Here is a 20,480-nt window from a genome sequence, read left to right as displayed (position 1 = left end):
ACTCAGGCCCTAGTGACAAGAATTAAGCATAGCAAAGTCATAGCAACATCAATCTCAGAACATAGTGGATATTAGGGATCAAACCCTAACAAAACTAACTTGATGACATGGTAAATCTCATCCAACCCATCACCCTCCAGCAAGCCTACGATGGAATTACTCATGCATGGCGGTGAGCATCATGAAATTGGTGATGGAGGATGGTTGATGATGACGACGACGATGAATCCCCCTCTTCGGAGCCCCAAACGGACTCCAGATCAACCCTCCCGAGAGAGATTAGGGCTTGGTGGCGGCTCCGTATCGTAAAACGCGATGAAACTTTCTCTTTGATTTTTTTCTCCGCGAAAGCAAATATATGGAGTTGGAGTTGAGGTCGGTGGATGTCCAAGGGGCCGATGAGACAGGGGCGCGCGCCCAGGGGGAGGGGGCGCGCCCCCCACCCTCGTGGACAGGGTGTGGGCCCCATGATGCTATTTCTTTTGACAGTATTTTTTATTAATTCTGAAAAGTTGCTTCGTGGATTTTCAGGTCATTCCGAGAACTTCTATTTCTGCACAAAAATAACACCACGGCGGTTCTGCTGAAAACAGCGTCAGTCCGGGTTAGTTCCATTCAAATCATGCAAGTTAGAGTCCAAAACAAGGGCAAAAGTGTTTCGAAAAGTAGATACGACGGAGACGTATCAACTCCCCCAAGCTTAAACCTTTGCTTGTCCTCAAGCAATTCAATTGACAAACTGAAAGTGATAAAGAAAAACTTTTACAAACTCTGTTTGCTCTTGTTGTTGTAAATATGTAAAGCCAGCATTAAAGTTTTCAGCAAAGATTATGAACTAACCATGTTCACAATAACACTTAGGTCTCATGTTTACTCATATCAATGGCATAATCAACTAGTGAGCAATAATATAAAACTCGGATGACAACACTTTCTCAAAACAATCATAATATGATATGACAAGATGGTATCTCGCTAGCCCTTTTTGAGACCGCAAAACATAAATGCAGAGCACCTTTAAAGATCAAGGACTGACTAAACATTGTAAATCATGGTAAAAGAGATCCAGTCAAGTCATGCCCAATATAAACTAATAGTAATGCATGCAAATGACAGCAGTGCTCTCCAGCGGGTGCTTTTTAATAAGAGGGTGATGACTCAACATAAAAGTAAATAGATAGGCCCTTCACAGAGGGAAGCAGGGATTTGTAGAGGTGCCAGAGCTCGATTTTAAAATAGAAATGAATAACATTTTTGAGTGGTATACTTTCACTGTCAACGTAACAACTATGAGATCTCGATATCTTCCATGCTACACACATTATAGGCGGTTCCCAAACAGAATGGTAAAGTTTATACTCCCCCACCACCAACAAGCATCAATCCATGGCTTGCCCGAAACAACGGGTGCATCCAACTAGCAACAATCCTGGGGGAGTTTTGTTTAATTATTTTGATTTGATTTGATCTTTTGATCATGGGACTGGGCATCCCGATTACCAGCCATTTTCTCGTGAATGAGGAGCAGAGTCCACTCCTCTTGAGAATAACCCACCTAGCATGGAAGATACAGACAACCCTAGTTGATACATGAGCTGCTCGAGCATACAAAACAGAATTTCATTTGAAGGTTTGGAGTTTGACACATACAAATTTACTTGGAACGGCAGGTAAATACCGCATATAGGAAGGTATATGGTGGACTCATATGGAATAACTTTGCGGTTTATGGAGTTTGGATGCACAAGTAGTATTCCCGCTTAGTACAGGTGAAGGCTAGCAAAAGGCTGGGAAGCGACCAACTGAGAGAGCGACAACAGTCATGAACATGCATTAAAATTAATCAACACCGAGTGCAAGCTTGAGTAGGATATAATCCACCATGAACATAAATATCGTGAAGGATATGTTGATTTTGTTTCAAGTACATGCGTGAACATGTGGCAAGTCAAGTCACTCGAATCATTCAAAGGAGGATACCACCCTATCATACCACATCACAACCATTTTAATAGCATGTTGCATGCAAGGTAAACCATTATAAGCTCCTAGCTAATTAAGCATGGCATAAGCAACTATAATCTCTAATTGTCATTGCAAACATGTTTATTCATAATAGGCTGAATCAGGAACGATGAACTAATCATATTTACAAAAGCAAGAGAGGTCGAGTTCATACCAGCTTCTCTCATATCAATCAGTCCATCATGTATCGTCATTATTGCCTTTCACTTGCATGACCGAACGATGTGGATAATAATGATAGTACACGTGCATTGGACTAAGCTGGAATCTGTAGGCATTCAATTCAAGGGAGAAGACAAGGTAATATGGGCTCTTGGTTAAATCAACAATCATGCATGTGAGATCCACTAAACATTTTCATTATGGTCTTCTCCTCTCGACCCCCAAAGGAAAGAAAAGAAATAAAACTATTTACATGGGAAAGCTCCCTTGGGTTTTCTTTTAATTACTACTACAAGCATGGAAAGTAAGGTGACCAATTGTTTTTGTTTTTTCTTAAGGTTTATCAAACACACAAGAAGAAAGCTAGAAAAGGAAATTAAGCTAGCATGGATAGTACAATGAAAAAGTATGAGCACCGACAACTAGAATGAGTGTGTGTGAACATGAATGTAATGTCGGTGAGAAATACGTACTCCCCCAAGCTTAGGCTTTTGGCCTAAGTTGGTCTATGGCCATGGGTAGCCTGATTGATATCCGAAGTTGTAACTGGGGTCGCACTGAGATGCAGCAGCCATTGCCTCCTCAGCCGCGGCATGGCGGCGAGCTGCCTCCATCCTCATCTTGTACTCGGTTGCCTCCTCCCTGGTGATAACATATCTTCTTTTTTCCTGATAATCAAAGAGGGCAGTGGCAGGGAGAGTAATATGGACAGTGCGACGTCTGACAAAGATTAGTCGATACTGGAGGAATTGTTCATTCCTTTCAAGAAAATGATGGCTAACCATGACATTATAATCTAAATAAGCGGGAGGCAACTCCCTATCATCTTCATGTGGAGGTATACCAAGATAATTAGCCACATGGGTCGCATAAATCCCTCCAAATAAATCTTCAACTAAACCATTATTATGCAACCTACGTGCAATAATTGCCCCCAAGTTGTATTCTTTATCACCTAATACAGCACTCTTAAGAACACAAAGATCAGGAACACACATGTGACATGCTTCATCCTTACCATTAATGCATCTACCAATGAAAAGAGCAAAATAATGTATAGTAGGAAAATGAATGCTCCCTATGGTAGCTTGTGCTATATCTCTAGATTCTCCCACAGTGATGCTAGCAAGGAAGTCTTTATATTCAGATTTACGGGGTTCATTAACATTGCCCCACTGCAGGAGTTTGCAAGTAGTAGTAAAATCTTCTAAGTCCATGGTGTATGATTTATCATAGATATGAAACAGGACAGTTGGAGAATTACGCGAAGATGTAAATTTAAACCTTCTCACGAATGAATCAGTCAAATAGTAGTACTGAGGACAGTAATCTTGCATGAAGTCCCCAAGATCGGCATTACGCACATATGCATCAAATTCATCCTTGATGCCTGCATTAACCATAAACTCTTCTGACGGCCATTCACAAGGCCGTACGTCAGCTTCCCTTGGTGGTTCATCATCTTGCTCACGCATTGCGAGCCTGGGTCCTTTCTTTCTTGAAGAACCACCTTGGTACATTTTCCTAGACATATTTCTTTCTCTGAAAAATTTCTAAAAATTTTAGTAACTCAAAATAAAAGTGAATCAAGCTCAACAAAACTGATAGCAACTACTCCTACAAGTGCCTAGAGCCTATATCATGCATTAGAATTACTTGGGACCTCATAAATTTGACATGCAAGCTCAAGAACAGGGTCACCTAGGCAGCAAAAAATTGCAACGAATAAAGCACTAGAACAAAAACTAATTGGACCATTGGAGGAGTCACATACCAAGGAACAATCTCCCAATGCAGTTTTGTGAATGGAGCTTTGAGCAAGGAGATCGAAAATCGCAACAAAGTTTGCTAGAACTCGTTCTTGAGCTGGATGGTGATTTTTTTGGGAGGAAGATGAAGTGTGTGGGTGCAGGAATAAGTGGAGGGAGGCCACTATGGGCCCATGAGGCCGGGGCGCTCCCTGTAAGCGTGGGCGCGCCCGGGACCCTCGTGGCCAGGTGCCAGCTCCCCCTATTGTGTTCTTAGTGCCAGATATTCTCAAATAATCCAGAAAAAATCATATTAAATTTGCAGGGCATTTGGAGAACTTTTATTTTCGGGATATTTTTTATTGCATGGATAATTCAGAAAACAGACAGAAAATACTATTTTTGCTTTATTTAAACTAAATAACATAATGTAAAAGGAGGGTACAGATGGTTGTGCCTTCTAATTTCATCCATCTCATGATCATCAAAAGGAATCCACTAACAAGGTTGATCAAGTCTTGCTAACAAACTCATTCCGAATAACATGGAACCGGAGAAATTTCGAATAACACTAGGTTACCTCAACGGGGATATGAACATCCCCAATAATAAGAATATCATATTTCTTCTTGACAATAGGAAGAGGAAATTCAAAACCTCCAATAATGATAGTTGGAATTTTTCCAATAGAATTGATGCTATGAACTTGAGGTTGTTTCCTCGGAAAGTGTACCGTATGCTCATTACCATTAACATGAAAACTGACATTGCCTTTGTTGCAATCAATAACAGCCCCTTTAGTATTCAAAAAGGGTCTACCAAGGATAATCGACATACTATCGTCCTCAGGAATATCAAGGATAACAAAGTCCGTTAAGATAGTAATGTTTGCAACCACAACCGACACATCCTCACAAATACCGACAGGTATAGCAGTTGATTTATCAGCCATTTGCAAAGATATTTCAGTAGTTGTCAACTTATTGAATTCAAGCCTACGATATAAAGAGAGAGGCATAAGACTAACACCGGCTCCAAGATCACATAAAGCAGTTTTAACATAGTTTCTTTTAATGGAGCATGGTATAGTTGGTACTCCTGGATCTCCAAGTTTCTTTGGTATTCCACCCTTAAAAGTGTAATTAGCAAGCATGGTGGAAATTTCAGTTTCTGGTATCTTTCTTTTATTTGTAATAATATCTTTCATACACTTAGCATAAGGATTCACTTTAAGCATATCAGTTAAGCGCATACGTAAGAAGATAGGTCTAATCATTTCAGCAAAGAGCTCAAAATCCTCATCATCCTTTTTCTTGGATGGCTTAGGAGGAAAAGGCATGGGTTTCTAAACCCATGGTTCTCTTTCTTTACTGTGCTTCCTAGCAACAAGGTCTCTTTTATCATAACGTTGATTCTTTGATTGTGGGTTATCAAGATCAACAGCAGGTTCAGTCTCTACATCATTATTATTGCTAGGTTGAGCATCAACATGAACATTATCATTAACAATCACTAGGTTCACGTTCATCACCAGATTGTGTTTTAGCATCAGAAATAGAAATATCATTGGGATTCTCAGGTGTGTCTACAACAGGTTCACTAGAAGCATGCAAAGTCCTATCATTTTTCTTTTTATTCTTTTTAGAAGGACTAGGTGCATCTAAATTATTTCTCTGAGAATCTTTCTCAATTCTCTTAGGGTGGCCTTCAAGATACAAAGGTTCCTGAGTCATTTTACCAGTTCTAGTAGCCACTCTAACACAAAAATCATGTTTATTATTTAATTCATCAAGCAAATCATTTTGAGATTTAAGTACTTGTTCTGCTTGAGTGGTAACCATAGATGCATATTTACTAATGAGTTTAAGTTCACCTTTAGATCTAGCCATATAATCACTCAAGCGTCCAATCATGTAAGCATTACTTTTTAAGTCTCTACCAACATAAGCATTGAAGTTTTCTTCTCTAGCCATAAAGCCAACAAATTCATCCAAACATTGGCTAGGAAACTTAGTAGACGGGATTTCAACCTTATCATATCTATAGAGAGAATTTACCTTTACTACCTGTGTCGGGTTATCAAGACAATGTGTTTCTTCAATAGGTGGTATATTAAGACCATGTATTTCTTCAACAGGAGGTAAATTCTTAACATATTCAGCTTTAATACCTTTTTCTTTCATAGATTTCTTTGCCTCTTGTATATCTTCAGGATTGAGAAATAGAACACTCCTCTTCTTCGGAGTTGCTTTAGGGGTAGGCTCAGGAGTTGGCTCAATTGGCTCAGGAATTGGCTCAGGAAGAGTCCAATTATTCTCATTAGTCAACATATTATTCAATAGCAATTCAGCTTGATCGACTATTCTTTCCCTGAAAACACAACCAGCACAACTATCCAAGTGGTCCTTGGAAGCATCTGTTAGTCCATTATAAAAGATATCAAGTATTTCATTTTTCTTAAGAGGATGATCAGGCAAAGCATTAAGTAATCGGAGAAGCCTCCCCCAAGCTTGTGGGAGACTCTCTTCTTCAATTTGCACAAAATTATATATTTCCCTCAAGGCAGCTTGTTTCTTATGAGAAGGGAAATATTTAGCAGAGAAGTAATAAATCATATCCTGGGGACTGTGCACACAACCAGGATCAAGAGAATTAAACCAAGTTTTAGCATCACCCTTTAATGAGAATGGAAATATCTTAAAGATATAATAATAGCGAGACTTCTAATCATTAGTGAACAGGGTGGATATATCATTTAACTTAGTAAGATGTGCCACAACACTTTCAGATTCATTGCCATAAAAAGGATCAGATTCAACCAAAGTAATTATTTCAGGATCGACAGAGAATTCATAATCCTTATCAGTAACAAAGATAGGTGAAGTAGCAAAAGCAGGGTTATATTTCATTCTAGCATTTAGATATTTCTGTTTCCATTTATCTAATAACCTCTTAAGATCAGATCTATCATTGTAAGCAAGAATAGCTCTAGTAGTTTCTTCATCCATAACATAACCCTCTGGAACAACAGGCAATTCATACTTAGGGGGAGAACCTTCATCATCACTATCTTCAATAATTTCAGTTTCAAGAATTTCATTCTCTCTAGCCCTAGAAAGTTGTTCATCAAGAAATTCACCTAATGGCAAAGTAGTATCAAGCGCAAAACTAGTTTCATCATAAGTATCATGCATAGCGGAAGTGGCATCATCAATAACATGCGACATATCAGAATTCATAGCAGTAGCAGGTTTAGGTGTCGCAAGCTTACTCAAAACAGAAGGAGAATCTAGTGCAGAGCTAGATGATAGTTCCTTACCTCCCCTCGTAGTTGAGGGAAAAATCTTAGTTCTTTCGTCTTTCAAGTTCCTCATAGTGATCAGCGGATATAAATCCCAAGTGACTCAAAGAATAGAGCTATGTTCCCCGGCAATAGCGCCAAAAACTAGTCTTGATAACCCACAAGTATAGGGGATCGCAACAGTTTTCGAGGGTAGAGTATTCAACCCAATTCTATTGATTCAACACAAGGGGGGCCAAAGAATATTCTCAAGTATTAGTAGTTGAGTTGTCAATTCAACCACACCTGGATAACTTAGTATCTGCAGCAAAGTATTTAGTAGCAAAGTAGTATGGAAGTAACGGTAACGCTAGCAAAAGTAACGGTAGCAGTTTTGTAGCAATTGTAATAGTAGCAATGGTAAAGTAAATAAGCAAAGCACAATATGTGAAAAGCTCGTAGGCATTGGATCAGTGATGGATAATTATGTCGGATGCGGTTCATCATGTAACAATTATAACATAGGGTGACACAAAACTAGCTCCAGTTCATCAATGTAATGTAGGCATGTATTCCGAATATAGTCATACGTGCTTATGGAAAAGAACTTGCATGACATCATTTGTCCTACCCTCCTATGGCAGCGGGGTCCTAAGGGAAACTAAGGGATATTAAGGTCTCCTTTTAATAGAGAACCATACCAAAGCATTAGCGCTTTGTGAATACATGAACTCCTCAAACTACGGTCATCACTGAGAAGTATCCTGATTATTGTTACTTCGGGATTGTCAGATCATAACACATAATAGGTGACTATATACTTGCAAGATAGGATCAAGAACTCACATATATTCATGAAAACATAATAGGTTCAGATCTGAAATCATGGCACTCGGGCCCTAGTGACAAGCATTAAGCATAGCAAAGTCATAGCAACATCAATCTCAGAACATAGTGGATACTAGGGATCAAACCCTAACAAAACTAACTTGATTACATGGTAAATCTCATCCAACCCATCACCGTCCAGCAAGCCTACGATGGAATTACTCACGCATGGCAGTGAGCATCATGAAATTGGTGATGGAGGATGGTTGATGATGACGACGACGACGAATCCCCCTCTCCAGAGCCCCGAACGGACTCCAGATCAGCCCTCCCAAGAGAGATTAGGGCTTGGCAGCTGCTTCGTATCGTAAAATGCGATGAAACTTTCTCTCTGATTTTTTTCTCCACGAAAGCAAATATATGGAGTTGGGGGCCCAAGAGGCAGGGGGCACGCCCAGGGGAAGGGGGCGCGCCTCCCACCCTCGTGGACAGGATGTGGGCCCCCTGACGCTATTTCTTTCGCCAGTATTTTTCATTAATTCTGAAAAGTTGCTCCATGGATTTTCAGGTCATTCCGAGAACTTTTATTTCTCCACAAAAATAACACCATGGAAGTTCTGCTGAAAACAGCGTCAGTCCGGGTTAATTCCATTCAAATCATGCAAGTTAGAGTCCAAAACAAGGGAAAAAGTATTTGGAAAAGTAGATCTGACGGAGACGTATTAGTAATGATTAACAACATATAGCTCATTGAACTAATGCCTTTTCAAGATGAATATTTCAGGAAAGTTCAATGATTGTCATGGCATGGATTAGGAACATGGACCCCTCAAAATCCTAAGGACAAAGGATTGGCTCAAGCTCCAAAGTTCAAGACTCTACATTTTCTGTTTCAGTGATCCAAGATCACATTGAGTCCATAGGAAAGCCAATATTATTAAAAGGGGATGAGGTGTTAATTAATGGCTTGCTTGCTCAAAATTCTTAGTGATATGCTCCAAAAGCCCTCAACCACTTTCTCACATCCACATATGTCCCAAACCAAAAGTCAAACTCGGCCCCACCAATTTGATCCATCCGGCGCCATCGAGTTCAGTTGACATAGCCACTGCCAGAAACCCTAGTCACTTCGGTCTAACCGATAGGGATCTCGGTCTCATTGAGATGAGATTGCAAACTCCCTGTTTCCCTTTGCAATGTTTCGGTCTAACCGAGATGAGTGATCAGTCCCACCAAGTTTGCAATGCAAACTCCCTATTTCCTTTCTGTAATGTTTCGGTCGCACCAAGACGAGCGAATCGGTCCCACCGAGTTTTCCTGACCAACTCCTTGGTTTGCTTATTACCAAAGTTGGTCCAACCGAGTTCGTGTAATTGGTCAAACCGAGATTATGTTATGCCCTAACCCTAATGATATCGGTCCACCGAGTTGATGTGTCAGTCCCACCGAAATGCCTAACGGTCACATTATGAACTAAATCGGTCCGACCGAGTTTTCTGATTTGGTCCCACCAAGTTTGGTGAATTGTGTGTAACGGTTAGATTTCGTAATCAAAGAAGAGTTTCCCCCTTCGATTTTCATTACTGAAAACCAGTATCTAAATCTAAACCATAGTATTTGCCCTAGAACTACCAGGTTCAACATCTCGCAACATAAACCAATACAACCATACACCAAGGAGGTACGTGGTACTATGAATTCCATTTTCGCTCCATACCAATCGTTCTAAAAACTAGTGACTACTTATAACGTGCCATTGAAAATCGGAACTCTTAACCCCGCTAAAAAATGATATTTTAAACGTGGCAACTCGATCAGTGGCAACTGACGAGCCACCGCGCTCCAAGTCGTTCACCTGTGGTCCCGACCATCAACTCCTACGGATCAAATTATCATGCGAGCTGACTATTCCGACAAAGGTGCCCCACCACGTACCCGGTACCGCGAATGTAGCAATCATGTACCTAGGGTTTTAGGGTTTATTTGTTAACATCGCCTTTACATAACACTCATGTGTGCAAGACAGCGAGAGGCCGACTGCGTGCGTGCGCCTCTTCTCTTCGTATATGTACTCCACCGTTTGTCTGGTGTCCAAAAAATTATAATAACTACTAGGAATGTGCCAATGCGTTGCCACACGATCAAAGTAGATTAATACATATTCACCGATTTGATAGAAAAAAAAGTCTACTTTTGAAATACGTATATCATTAAAAATATGTTATGTTTTACTCAAAATATATTCCTTTGGCAGTTTTGATGAGATAAGGAAGGAATGTTGTTGGTTTCAAGATTCGAGAAGTGGTATATATCTAATATCTACTCTTACTAGAAAGATGCCCGTGAGTTCCATGGAACATCAAGATCTTTTGGGAGAAAAGGATGAACAAGGGAAGGCCTTGTCAGCAAATGTGGTGAAGAGTGTGGGTAAATTGCCATATTTTCCTTCCTATCCATCAGATATAAATTCGATGACCTACATTGCAGGATGGCACGCCCACCATCATCACCAACTCTATTTTTATCCCTACTCATATAAAAAGCATTGTCGGTGATGATCGTGTGCCTGCCATCCTGCAATATAGGCCGTCCGATCTATATCTAACGGATAGGAAGGAAACTATGGCAATTTTGCAAAAAGATACCCACACCCCTATCCACATTTGCAAATAAGGCCTTCCCTCATTCATCCCTTTCCCCCACAAGATAAATTACTCATACAAATGCATCTTGATGTTCTGTGCAACGCATGGGCATCTTGCTAGTTGTTGCAAAAAGCCCATGTGTGTGTGAGAGAGAGGGAGAGTGGAGGAGGACGGAGTGCATCTGTGACAAAAACACAAGGAGTGTGTGTGTGATAGGTATCAAACTAAAATGAGGCGATAGTGTGTGTGTGTGCATGATCGAGAGGGCATGTCTCAAGAAGGGAAGAAAAATCTACATAGATACAAGAAGTGGGAGAGAGACATGTATGCGATAGTGGAAGCATGAGTGTGCGGGTGTATAAACCTATCTAGAGGCTAGCTAGTCGATAAATGTTTCTGAGAGAAATATGAGTCGGGGTGCGAAAGCGAGAGTTTTGTGTGTGCGAGAGAGAGACGGTAGTCGGGAAGGGGAGTGGAAGCAGGAGTTGTGTGTGTGTGTGTGTCTGTGAGAGAGAGAGGGGGGTTGACTGATTGGTAAACAAATGAATAATGTCAGTCTGGGATGGAGACGAAAAGGAGACCGCAACAAATGTTGTGTCTACACGAGAGAGAGAAAGAGAGAGAGAGAGAGAGAGAGAGAGAGAGAGAGAGAGAAAGAGAGAAAGAGAGAGTAATTTTAGTGGTATGGGTCATATGTAGAGACATATAGGGTGTGTGAGAGAATCCCATAGAGAGAAAGACAAAGTGAAAGACAAGTGGAGACTATGTGTGTGGCGGTGAAAAAGAAATCTTAGGTACCGAGTGATACCAGAGAATGGTAGAGACGTGAGAGATAATGAAAACCGTGTAATGTATAATGATAGGGAGAGTGTGGCACTTCTCAAGGGAGACGTCGAGAGACCATGTTTGCGAGGATAGGAGAAACATGAAGTGAGCGTGAGGGTGAGCTGGAGAAAAGAGAGTGATAGCTACCTGAAGGAGCATGCATGCGAGAGAGATGGGCGTGAAAGGAGTGAACAAAAAAGGGATTCAATTATTTGAATTCGAGATGATGATACATGCAATCATACTCGAACCAAAATTGATCTATCAAACATGCATACTCATATGAATTCACGCACATCTATGTTATTTAATATGTAGATATTACTGATCCATACATTTTAGTAGAACATAATTTGGTTAAAAAATCGAATTCAACCTTAAGATTTTGAAATCGTTGTATTTGTAAATCATATTATACATATAAAGGAGCAGAATTCTTTGTTGTGCTTTTGAAAGTATATATAAAAAAGTGATGTATATAGAATGTAATTCCAATTGAAAATGGATCCCGCCCGAAAAAATAGAATACAAACGGGATTCGAATTGAGTTGGCACGGTAAATGTGCACTGTGCAAAATTTGAACGAGGCGGGGAAAGTCACAGTAACTGCCCGAAACCAAAATCTGCGAGATGGAAATTACTACCGCCTATCTGCTGGATTTCTATAAGTTTCCATAGGGGTAGGTTTCTAATTTCACCCAAACGTGACGTAACCGCCTCTCACCCGGATTCATACACGGTGGGCGCCAAAACACAGTGTGTCCTCGGCCGAAATCGACTCCCTCCCCTAATCATATTCATACACGGTGGGTGCCAAAAACAAACTCTCATCGGCAAATATTCGGTGTATGCGAGATTACCGTCCTATCCCCAATCGACTAATGTTGCTGTGATGTAGTACAAATTTGAAACAGGGGCTAAGTTTGTAAATTTCCTCGCATTTGAGACAAGCGCACCCTGAATACATGGTTCCCCCTTCCTCTCTACCTCCCTTTTCCCCATTCGTACTCCGTGGGCGCCAAAACACCCTCTACACCCCACCCTCCTCCGTCCGTCGTCGTCCTCCACCCCATCCACCGCCGTCCTCCTCCACCATGCCGGAGCTGATACCCCGACGCCGCCGTCCATTATAAGAGATCACCTCTCTCATCCACGGCTTCGAACCGGGATCCTTGCATCCCGTCCTCTCGCTTCATCCCCGCCATTGTCCACCTTTCTAGCACCGCTCCTACGACCGTCTCATCCACCGCGCCCTGCCGCCACCGTCTATCCTCCTAGATCTGGTTCCACACTGCCGACAGCCATCGCTACCGCAACACCGTCAATTTCTCAGCAGATGCGTACACGGCACCGCACCAGAGGCAGTACTCTTTCGTATCTGCTCAACTTATTTATCGCAGCAAGAAAATAGATCACCACCGCTTTACTCTGATTTCTTGTCTTGGTTGTGAAGTTGCCTTTGTCCGGTTTGCACCTTCAGGTCCACCATGGCATGCACAACACTACACTCCCAATGCTTATGATTTTCCCCTTTTACATTCCACACTAGTTAAATCACAGTAGACTAAATTTCAAAATTGGGTCAGGTGATTTTACAGAGCTCGCCAGAGTTAGCCGGTGCGAACAAAGGGGCTCGGGTGGTTGTGGGGCCTCGCCGAATGAAGAAAACTCGATGCGGGTGGGGAGTGAGGGTGGCGGAGGAACACAGGCGGTGGGGGCCGGTGGTCCGGCCGGCGGCCCGTGTGGTGTTCTATATGGGAAGAATCAGAGACGAGGAAGAAGAAGGGTTAGGAGACGTAGGATCTTCATCCAACCGCCTGAAATGGTTGAGTGACAGCTGGGAGTTGCGTTCTTAATGCGCTCTAGTTCATCATGTGTGGGTACTGTGCAACCAACATTTTATTATCCAAAATCTGCTTGCTCTTCTTTACCATGTTCCTCTTCCGTTCTTCTTTAATATGCACTCTCTCCGTTCCTAAATACAAGTCTTTGTATAGATTCCACCATGGACTACATATGGATCAAAATGAGTGAATCTACACTCTAAAATGTATCTAGATACATCTGTATGTGATCCATAGTGGAAATCTCTACCAAGACCTATATTTTGGAATGGAGGGAGTATGATAGTAGTACAGTATGTTCCTTGTACTGAAGGTGAGCAGGGACATTTGCAGTGTAGAGGTCTATACGGTCGGTTGTGATGGACACTTTGAGCCTCTTTGACTCGTAGGATTTTGTAAACATAGGAATAGGATTTGTAGTGACCTGCCCACTTGAATCCTATAAGAATAGCAAGGACTTGCGGGGAGCTATGTCGCCTTTGAGAGTTACACTGATATTAATAGTACCGCACCTTCAGTTGAAGAGAACTGGTATCCGAAGCCTTTGTAGCCGTACCAGCAGTACTAGCACATATATTCTAGCAAGTTCCACTTTGCTAATTTTACTCTAATGCTTACGATTTTCCCTGTTATATCTACACTATGATCTATGTAGCTTCTTTGTGTTGCACTAGCAGCAGTCCACTCTTGAAGCTAAACACTGCAATGACTTACAAAATTGGCACCAAGACATTGAGTGCCATTCTGGATGCAATGAAACTCATACGCTCCCCACCTGTTGATTCTTGTTCAGAATATCATCCTAATGACTATTCTAACCTCGAGTAGTCAAAGGCAGATGGCCTGTCCTGTTCACCCATCAAGGTGCCTGTTCTAATTTGGCAAGGTTTTATTGATTGCACGTATCTTGCATATGTTGTCTTGCATTTCTTCTACTTTGTTGCACCGCCATCTGCTTAGTTTACTCATAATATAACTCGAGATGCCATGCCCAACCATTATCAATACATATTCCATCTGTCATCATACCATGTTTTTCCACTCAAATGTTGTTCTTGTGCATTAGACATCAAGAAGGAAGAGGGTGATTGCCGAACCTGAAGGAGCACCAGCAAAGTCCTTGAAAAACATGGTGGTGCCGGAGAAATCAGACAATACCCCACTTATATTGGCTATACAACCAGTGACACAAAACGTAGGACCGACTCCAGCAGACTATACCCATACTTCACTAGCCACACCACTAGCCCCACCACACAGGACCTGCACTCCAGCAAAAAGTATACCAACTTCATTTGCCATAGCACCAGCCGTACCACAAAAAAATCCCACTCCAGCAAAAAGTACAGCAAGTCCACCGGCCGAAGACCTATCCCAACTGCAAAGACGGCCAATTCCTGCAGATTGGAACCCCATTCCATTTATTCCCAGTTTAAAAGACAATGCTTTCAATGTTGTTAGGGACTATGTTCATATATTCCCATCATGGGAACATTATAGTGAAGACAAACACCATTTTCACATCTTCCTGTCCATCTTACGTGTAAGTGCTATTATTCATGGTTATTATTTTCCTGTTTTCTGCTGATTGAACACATCAATGATTTACATTACATTGTTGTAACTAGGCGAGGGTCAATCTGGATAGTCATGGCTAGCAAAGCTTGCTTGTGCTTTTCAAGGAAGCATTGCAGCAGTATCGGTGTTACCTGAGAAAATCACACTTTGATGGCAAGTCTATAAACGAATTTCCGGTGAAGTCTCATGTGCTAAATTTAGAAGACATTGAATGGAAAAACCTTGTTATGCACTGGTCTCGTTCCCAGGATAAGGTACTGTCTATGAAATCACATGACAATTTAAACTTCTACTTTTTCGCATGTGCCTTACGGATCTTTTTTGCAGGAAATCTGCTCGAAGAAGAATTCTGGTTTGAAAAGAACGACAGGATATCGCAAATATGATGCCCGCTGCTTTGATCTTGTTAGTACTTGTTGTCCTGTATCACTGTACTTGCATAAATACCTGGTTCATTATGTGATAGCAGTATGCATGATAGCTTGCTTATCAATTGTTCGCTCCAAATTATCTGATTTGTATGAATGGTTACATTAGTGTAGAATATATCCAATACCGATGAATTTTTTTAGCTCTGCATTGTTCTTGTAAGTACATGCTACCCTTTATCAGTGTACTTATATTGACAGGTAGTTGTTCATGTGCCATCAGCCTGCAACTTATTTTCCTTTGCCCTCCATTTTCTACACATCAGATCAATATTTACTCTCACCATAAGGTTGGTACTGAAGAAGTTTAGCTGTGCATTGCTCTTGGGTGTGCCTTTTGCCTGTATCGCTGCACATACATTTATAGCTACTTGGTTATTTAGCATCACTCTTCATCTTATCTTAAATATTCTCCATTTTTTGTATATTATCACATCTATATTTGCTCTTAACAAAATGTAGAATAAAGGAAATGCTTATGAAGAAGATTCTTTGGTAAACTTCTTGAATTGCCCCCCCCCCATCAGCATGGACAAGGGCTTTATAGAGCATGTCTTCACCAGTAATGTAAGTTTGTCCTTCTCAAGCCTTCAAACTTTGTTGTGTATATTTGGTTAGGCATGACTGCAACAGCTGTTTATTTTTGGTGTTTGCATTAAATTGCATGTTTAAAGTTTATTATGTAGTTCATAAACAAAAGTTTGTCCTTCTCAATTTAAGTTTTCAGTTGCACGACCAAGTTCCTTCTTCATACCATGTAAATTAAACTATACAGAGCAAGAGATCTTCTTTTGCACTGCATGTATGCTTCTATTCTTCATCCGTAATCCAGTAGTGTGGTCAACCTACCCACTACAACACAATGTCATATTCTGCAATGTCTTAACTATGAACAATGTCATATCATTCTACTATTATTTAAACCGTCTCTTTATTTGCCATTCTGAAATGGGATAAATTGACAGCACACTAACCATTGATACTTATGAGTTCTTGATCTGTAATCCAGTGGTGTCGTGAAGCTGCCAACTCCTTCACAATGTCATTTCTTGCCATGTCTTGACCTGAACAATACCATCTTGTGTTAATGCAATTTTAAACTGTGTTTCTTTATTTGTCAGTAAGAAATGTGATGAATTGTCAGCACTGATACTTTTATGTGCAAAACATGTCATCTGTCTGCTTGTTTATCTTTCAGAGTGAGGAAGATATAAGTGTTGAACAAGCGTAGTCTCATCATCTTGCTCAGCTTCTTGCGCTGCAGCTCCCCAGCAGGGCTAACCTTTCTTGAACTCTATTGCACTACAAAAAATACACTTCCGTGATGATACGTGTTTGCCATAGTAGGTCGCGTTTTTTGTCATGCATGTACATCCATGACAAATTTATGACAGAATCAAGATAGTCATACCTGTGCTGTCGTAGAAGTGTTCCATGACATTAGCAAAATTATCATCACGGAAGTGTCCACTTCCATGATGATAAATAGCGCGTCATAGAAGTGTTTTCGTCAAGGGTGACCGACATGTGGCATCCACCGTAATGGAACGCCGTTAAGCTATCGGGTCGGGTTTTGGATCCAATAACCCGTTAACAGCCCCGACCAATGGGGATTTTCCACGTGTAAAATCATCATTGGCTGGAGGAAACACGTGTCGGCTCATTGTTAGGACAGATGTCATCCACTCATTGGATAGAAGGCACCTATGATACCTCGACACGTGGCCCGGCCCAACAGAGGCCCATTCCTGTGAAAAGGCCAGCCCGTTTGACTTGGTCAAAAGGTGACGGTCCGGCCCATGGAAAGCCTGTTAACAACCTGTTTGCATATAGCCCATTTACAGCCCCCTAACCCAAGGCCCGTTACGCCCTACCCGAATTAGGCCCAGTAGCAACATTTGGGCCATCCAATATGATTCCAGCTCGTTTTCACTTCTGGCCCATGTATGGACCATGACGTCTTTCGGCCCATATGAGGCCCTATGTAACTCTTGGCCTATTAACGGCCCGTGGTGAAACTGGCCCGCAATGAACAATGTATCACTTTAGACCCATTAATGGCCCATGGTGAAACTGGCCCGTAATGAACAGTGTATCACTTTATACCCATTAATGGCCCGTTATTCAGTTGGGCCATTTCCAGCCCATGTTATCTTTAGGCCTTCTCAGAGCCCATTTATTCTTGGGCTCTTTTCGAGCATTTGTTTACTTATGACCTGTTACTGTAATTTTCTTCTTGTGGGCCAAATTCAGCCTATGGTTACAGTCGGCCCGTTTGTGGTTCGTTAATACATTGGGTCGTTTTCATAGCGTCCTCAAATACATCCTATTAACAATGGCCCGTTATGGTCGGCCCATGAACGGACGATTCCAACTCTAGCCCGTTCACGGCCATAGTGCGGCCTGTTATTGGCCCATGTTTGGCCAATCGATCATATGGCCCGTATAAGGCCCATTGATGATAGGGCCCGTAGAAGGCCCATTGTTTCTGCGGCACGTAGAAGGCCCAATGTTTCTACGGCCTGTAGAAGGCCTACTGTTTCTACGGCCCGTAGAAGGCCCACTGTTTCTACAACCCGTAGGAGGCCCAGTGTCACTACAGTAAATATTAGCCCATGGTTATTGTGGCCTAGTTTTAAAAAATAGGTTATTGCAACCACTAGCAAACCGCGGAAAAAGAACTGCACTGACTACAAGCAAACAAATAAACAAGACAACAAGGAAATAAATAAGCAAGCAACTTATGCTAGGCTATCACGGCTATTACACATATTACATCCACTGGGCATCAAAGTTCACCACCAGTGCAAATATAGGGAACACAACAGCATATAAACGCCGCAGCAAAACAAGTCCAGAACTGAAACCACTTCAAAAGAGTTCAAGAAACAATATCCTGGGTACCCATAATGCTGGCAAGATGCTTAGAAAGCTTATTAACTTTCTCTTGTTTGGCGCTTAAATCCTCCAGCGCTTGCTGTTGCACAAGAAAGTACGCATCTGAATTCTGCAGGGACTTCCTCAGTCCTTCGGCTTCTTGCCGCAGCACAGATGACTGATGCCTTTCAGCTTGTAGCTGAGAGTGAAGAAGCCGAAGTGATTCAGGCAGTGAGTTCGAAGAGCTTGTGCCAGCGGTACTGGCCAGTAACTCAAACACTACATCAACGTAGGACTTTGGGTTTTCTCACTGTCTACAAGATCGTTTTTATCACCTTTCTTGGAGACCAACAGGGTTGTCTCACTATCTTGAACCTTATCTCACTGTTGTGGTGGTCTTCGTGCTTTGGGCACTGCAGTAGCTTTACAAACTGCTCGTGTGGGGGTACTCTGTGGTGGACATGGTGTTTTGTCAACTATAAGTGGGTTACTATCCGCTGGGGTTGTGGTTAGATGGATTGTAGCTAGTTCTCTGCCCAATGGTGTAAGAGTGCAATCTGGAAGAGTCTCGATTATGTGTGGTGGGGCTAGTTTGTAGGCCAGTACAACCATGGTTCTATCTGCATCCACGGGTAGCATTGTCTTTTGTGAAGAACGGGTTTTTACTCCCTTAGATACTGCCATCACTCCCTCCAATTCAAATGGCTGATAAACAAGAAACGAAATTGAACGTACAGACATTGTATGATAGACAAATGTGGTAATTCACATATATGTTGTCTAACCAAACAGGACAGCATGACACAATTTCACATATATGATGCCTAACTAAATAGGATAGCATGACACAGTTTCAGATATATGATGGATAACTTAACAGGATATAATGGCATAATTCAACATATGATGAGTACCTAAACAGGATGACATGACAAAACTATATGATGTCTTTCTAAAATAGGTTGGGATGAAATAATTCACATACATGTTGTCTAAGTATACATGATGGCATGATATAATTGACATAATTGACTCATAACCTAAGTAGCTGGCACTCGCATGTATGATCTCTAAACTAAGCAGATAGAATTCAATATTGTGCATATGATGTCTAAACTAAGCAATGCAAGACACCATATGCATCATATGAGAAATATAAACATTGCAACTTAGAGCATACACCTCAGGTGGGATATAGGACTGGTCATCTATCTCTGAATCCTCCTCTGAGGAGCTCCCTGTAATCATCGAGATATATGCTTCAACAGGTACCATTGCCTGCTCTGAAGACCTTGTTTTCACTCCAGATTTTTCCATAACCGGCTCAAATGGCTGATACACATGAAGAGTAGTTGAATATACACAGATTGTCGACAAATGAAATACGTAATGAAAAAAACAGATGGCATGAGATAATTCACATATATGATGCCTGGCTCCATGGCGGTGCATAATTCATATATATGATAACTGGCTGAAAAACATGGCATTGCATAATTCACATATCTGATATAGAAATCAAACAGGAGGCATTCACACAAAGCATGTCTAATCTAAGCAGATGGCATGGCAATGCAAGACACCATATGCATGATATGAGCAATATAACCCAGCCAAGTTAGAGCATGCACCTCGGGGGGGGGGGAATACGACTGGTCATCTCTCTCTAAATCCTCCTCTAAGGAGCTATCTGTAACCAGCAAGAAATCTGCATTGACAGGTAGCACTGACTGCTCAGAAGACCTTGTTTTCACTCCAAATTTTCCCATGACCGACTCAAATGGCTGATGCAGAGGAAGAGTAGATGAATGTATAAACATTGCTGACAAATGGAATACATTATGGAAAAAATATGGCACGATACAATTCACATATACGATGACTGGCTAAACAGGATGGCATTGCATGATTCACGTATATGATGCCTGGCTAAAGAAGATGGCATTGCATAATTCCCATATACTCCCTCCGTTCCTAAATATTTGTCTTTTTAGAGATTTCAAATGGACTACCACATACGGATGTATATAGACATATTTTAGAGTGTAGATTCACTCATTTTGTTCCGTATGTAGTCACTTGTTGAAATCTCTAAAAAGACAAATATTTAGGAATGGTGGGAGTATGATATAGAAACCAAACAGGTGGCATTCACACAAAGCAAATCTAAACTAAGCTGATGACTTATAAGATGTATAATGTAAGCAATGCAAGGCGCCATATGCATGATATGACCAACA

The sequence above is a fragment of the Triticum dicoccoides genome, chromosome 5B (assembly GCF_002162155.2).
Source record: "Triticum dicoccoides isolate Atlit2015 ecotype Zavitan chromosome 5B, WEW_v2.0, whole genome shotgun sequence".
In the NCBI taxonomy this organism is placed as follows: domain Eukaryota; kingdom Viridiplantae; phylum Streptophyta; class Magnoliopsida; order Poales; family Poaceae; genus Triticum; species Triticum dicoccoides.
This window is presented reverse-complemented; position numbering follows the sequence as displayed.